The following is a 5278-nucleotide window of genomic DNA, read 5'->3' on the forward strand; positions in this document are numbered from 1 at the left end:
AAAACAAACAAAAAGCCGGCTGCCCTCAAGTCAATTCTGATGGGGCTAAATGGAAGAAAAAAAAGGAAGAAAGAGAGAGAGAGAAAAAAAAAAAATGGCTGCAGGGTGGCAAGTCGGGGTAGGGTGGTCCCAGGGGCCGGTAGGAAGGGGAGGTGGTGTACAGGGCTAAGTAAAAGGGAGAAAGAAAAAAATGTCAACATGGAGGGAGCTGGCAGAAAGGGGAAGGGGAGGTGGTGTAAAGGGCTAGGTGGAGGGCGAAAGAAAAGGAAAGAAGAAAGAAAAAAAGCTGCATGGGGGAGTGGGGGAGGCTCGTATTGTGCATTCTGGTGGTGGTGTCTGTCAGGATGGGGTGGTTCTTGCTTACACTCACCAGAAGGGTGGGGGGTTGAAAAGTGTGTTTCTCTGGTTAAGGAGTGCTCTGTCTCCCACTGGGAACTCCCGTGAAGTTGCCTTCCAGAACTCCTTGCTGGCTGTATTTAAAGACGGTGACGATGTGCCCTTTTAGTTGGCTGCGGATCTCCATTCCGTACCTCTCCTCCTTCTCTCTTTTCTGTCAATTTCTTTTTCCATTCGGTGTTTGATCCAGTTCTTTATCCCGTCATTTCATGCTCAGATTTCAATTCCAGGATTGACGATTGTACCTGTTTTACTTAGCCTTTCTGGTCTTTGCTGCAGGGGGATGGCATGGTGCATCTGTCTAGGGCCCCGTGTTGGCTCCCTCCTTTGTTTTCTTTATGTTGAGGTGTCATCCACAATGAAAACTATAGTCTTTGATCTTCATCATTAAGCGCTTCAAGTCCTCTTTGCTTTCAGCAAGCAAGGTTGTATTATCTGCATATGGTACGTCGTTAATGAGTCTTCCTCCAATCCTGATGCTGCGTTCTTCTTCATGTAGTCCAGCTTCTTGGATTGTTTGCTCAGCATGAATAAGTATGGTGAAAGGATACAACCCTGACACACGCTTTTCCTGATTTTAAACCACACAGTATCCCCTTGTTCTGTTCAAAAGACTGCCTCTTGGTCTACGTAGAGGTTCCTCATAAGAACAATTAAGTGTTCTGGAATTCCCATTCTTTGCAATATTATCCATAATTTGTTATGATCTACACGGTCGAATGCTTTTGCATAGTCAATAAAACACAGGTAAACATCTTTCTAGTATTCTGTGCTTTCAGCCAAGATCCATCAGACATCCAAAAGGGTATCCCTCGTTCCACATCTTCTTCTAAATCTGCTTGCATTTCCTGCAGTTCCTTGTTGATGTATTGTTGCAATTGTTTTTGAATTATCTTCAGCAAAATTTTACTAGTGTGTGATATTAATGATGTTGTTTGATAATTTCCACATTCCGTTGGATCACCTTTCTTTGGAATGGGCATGTCCATGGATATCTTCCAAATTTCTTGGCATAGACAAGTGAGCACTTCCAACATTGCATTCATTTGTTTAGAATTGAATGCACATATTAAAAAAGAAAATGATTGAAAATTATTTATCCAAACATGCAATCAAGACATTAGAAAAAGAACAACAGTAATCTGAAGAAAATAGAATAAAGAACATAATGAAGTAAGACAAGCAGAATGGCACTATAATGCTCAATGTTTATTCTTGGTAAACTCATTTACTTAAGTGAGTTTACCATAAAAGAAATTATCCCCACCAGAGAAACTGATAGCATTAGTGGGGTATTGTTTTTTGTTTTTTTTCTGTTTAAAAATTCATAAGGAGAAGGGAGATTGAGCCTCTTCTCTTCCTCAGTCCTTTTCTCCCTCTAGTCTTCTCTCTCTCCTTCCCTCTCTCTTTGCTTTCCTTCCTTCCTTCTTTCTTCCTTTGTTTGCTCCTTCTTTCCTTCTTTCTCTTTTTGTTACTGGAAAAGGAAAATCTAGGAAATATACTTCTAACACCTGGCCCTATTAATGTTGGATACCAATAATTTCAAAGAAACTTTGTCTTTCTCAAGAGGTTCACCAATGTCTGGTTATAACAAAGTGGACAGTACTTAGGTTAAATGTGAAGAGTTAAGAGCAGTTTTCCACTGAAACAATCTTGGTTTATTTCCATTTGATTGCATTATAGTCAGAGAATATAATTTACATACTATTGACTCTTCGACAAGGTAACAGGGAAGAATACTGAACGCATTGCAATTTTGCTAAACAGTCAATATACACATTAAAAGAATTTATTGTATGTATTTGTTTGTACACACATATGTACAATCAAGTGGTTTAGTTTTGTTGTTAAACTTATTATATCCTTTCTAATTTTTTTTGTCCATTAGCTCTATCATTTTCTGATTAGATACATGTCGCATCTCCCGCTATAATTGTAGGCATGTATTTTTTCCTGTAGTTCTTTCAGTTTTTGCTTCATACATCTTGAAGCTATTTTGTTGTGTTTTAGTTACATACAAGTTACAGTTTCTTAATACATTATTTGTTATCTTATTACCTAGTGCCCCTCTTTATCTCCATTAATTGTAGATTTTCAAGTCTGAAAATTATTTCTACCATTCCCTCTAATCTTTCTTTTGGTCTTCCTGTTAGAAGTATTTTGGAGCCCCTCAGTTTCATCTATATGTCTCTTAATTGCTCTTTCATTTGAAAATGTGATTTATCTCTAGAATGCATTGTTGGAATTCTTCAGTACCCTTTTCCATTGGACTAATTTAGACTGTGCAGTCTACAATTTTTCAATGAGTTTATTTTGCATTTTTATGATCTTTAGTTCTTTTACAAAATCACCTTTTTCAGTTTCATATGTGACTGTTCTGTAAGTTTTATAAGTTCTCGTTTGTTTCTATAGATGATATTTATTTTCATGCACGTTTGAAACCCACTGATTTTAAAATTCTTGTCAAAGAATTCTGCTTGTTGAGGTTGGGTGCTGTCATGAGTTATTTCATATGTTTTAGAATTCAGTTTACAGGCTCATTTTGAGTGGAAATTCTTTTTCTTCTCTTCTCTATCTAGCAGTTTTGGGGTTGCCTCTACTAACACTACATGGCCTCCCAAACTAGAACCAGGTCTTGTACAATAATGAAGGCTTAGGGCTCAACTAAAGTCCCTAGGTGGTATAAATGGTTTGTGCTATATGACCAACTTGAAGGCTGGTGATTTGAACCCACCCAGCAGTGCCATGGAAGAAAGTTCTAGTGATGTGCTTCTGTAAAGACTGTAGCCAAGAAAACTCTACGAAGCAGTTCCACTCTGTAACTCATGGGTCACCATGAGTCTAGTCAGAATCTACTCAGCCACAACTGGTTTGGTTTTTTTTTTTAGGGCTCAATTCTTCTGTAATATGGACCACGTAGATACAGTCCTGTCCTGAGCCAGTTAGCAGCTGGTTTCCATTCTGGTTTATGAGGCTGCTTCTAGGTTCGTCCATTTGTCTACGCCCATCCCCTCATTACCCGTTGCTGACAAGTTGATTCCGACTCATATAGAGTAGAACTGCCCCATAGGGGTTTCCAAGGCTATAATTTTTAAGGAAGCAGACTGCCAAATCTTTCTCCCACAGAGCGGCTGGATGAGTTCAAACTTTGGACCTTTCGGTTAGCAGCTGAGCATTAACCAGTGTGCCACCAAGGCTCCTTCTCTACGCTCATAGCTTCCGAAAAACTGTAGCCACGTGCTTTTTTAGGTTATCCACAGGTGGTGGTGGTTGTTTTTTTTTTGTACTCCCGGTACCCTTTCATAACCATGGCAACTCCACCCGAATCCCTGGCTTTGAGTCTTAAGTCTAGCTCTCTCTGATTCCTTGTCTTGAGTGGATCTCTTTCTAGCCTCTTTACCTCATGGTAGCTAAAATTCTCAGATCCTGTACCACACCCAAAGCTTGGCAGACCAGTGTCTTTAACCCTGCTCGCCACATTGTGGTTTTGCACTTCGTGGTTATTTTGAATTTCAAGCCTTCAGGTTTGGGCTCCTGGTTTCTCACAGGTGTTGTTTTTTTCGTTCGTTATCTAGGGTCGAAGTCCACCTTCTTTGCCAGTGGTAGAAATTTTATTTTAATTCATTGTTTCACGTAGGACAGAGCTTGGTGGGTGCAAGCATTATTTAGTGAGCATTCTCTCAACTCCTTGCCCCACTTGAGGGCATGAACATCAGATTTTTGATACATTTATGGATCATTCAAGGAGCCCTGGTGGCGCAGTGGTTAAGCGCCGGGCTGTTAAGCAAAAGGTCGGTGGTTCGAGCCCATCAACTGCTCCGTGGGAGAAAGATGTGGCAGTGACCCTTTCCATAAAGATTCCAGCCTTGGAAACACTATGGGGCAGTTCTACTCTGTCCTGCAGGGTCACTCTGAGTCGGAATTGACTCAGCAGCAGCGGGTTTGGTTTTGGTTTTGATATGGACCATTCAGCTTTAACCACAATTCTTTACTTCCAGGACCTGCTTTCAAGCTTGCTTATGTAGCTATTTCTTTGCTTTACATTTTTCCTGCATTCTTGTGTGCACCACTCCCTCTTCCCAAGATGAATTTTTTTTATGTGTGTGTGTGTAGGTAAAATTTTTGACTTGGATGCCAACATAATTCTCTCTTATTCTTGCATACAAGTTTCTAATCTAGGTTAACATCTTGACATTAACATTTCTCTAGAATTTAGTAGACTCCTTCAATTGTCAAGTTAGGTCTTTTCCTCAGTGGTAGGAAAGTTTTCTTCTGTTAAAACTTTGAATTTTTCTTCTAGTTCATTTTTTTTTTTGTAATCACCTTTAAAAATGTTGATTATCTCTATGTTTGTTTTGTAGTTTCCACCTTATAAATTTTTCCTATTTTTACTTATTTCTCCATTACGTTGTGGGAGACATTTTCAAGCTTGTCCTCCGTATCACTGATTTGACTTTATGGAGTGGTAGTTATTTTATTACTGATTCTACCTCATTTTAAATTTATCACCTGTTTGGTTTCAAAGCATTATTCTCTTATCTAGCTATTTATTAGTACCTGACTATAGGCCAGCTTCCTTTCACTGTAGTATGAGATTTAAAAAAATTAAACATCAAATCCAGATTTTCATTCATTTGACAATTGTCTTTTAAATACCAATTATCTGCTTGCTTTGTGAGAGAAGGTGCCATGTCTTATTGTCTGGTAGGAGAAACAGACAAATAAGCAAATCAATAAAAGATAATAAATGCTATAATAAGAGAAGTTGATAGGTAGATTGTTTAATGAGTCCACACAGCAAGAACACCTAATCCACTTGGGGAACGGACATGGGTGGCACGTGTCTGAGGAAGTAGTATGGTAAGGCATCCTAGAGGAGATG

The sequence above is a fragment of the Trichechus manatus genome, unplaced genomic scaffold (genome assembly GCF_000243295.1).
Source record: "Trichechus manatus latirostris isolate Lorelei unplaced genomic scaffold, TriManLat1.0 scaffold00475, whole genome shotgun sequence".
Classification (NCBI taxonomy): domain Eukaryota; kingdom Metazoa; phylum Chordata; class Mammalia; order Sirenia; family Trichechidae; genus Trichechus; species Trichechus manatus.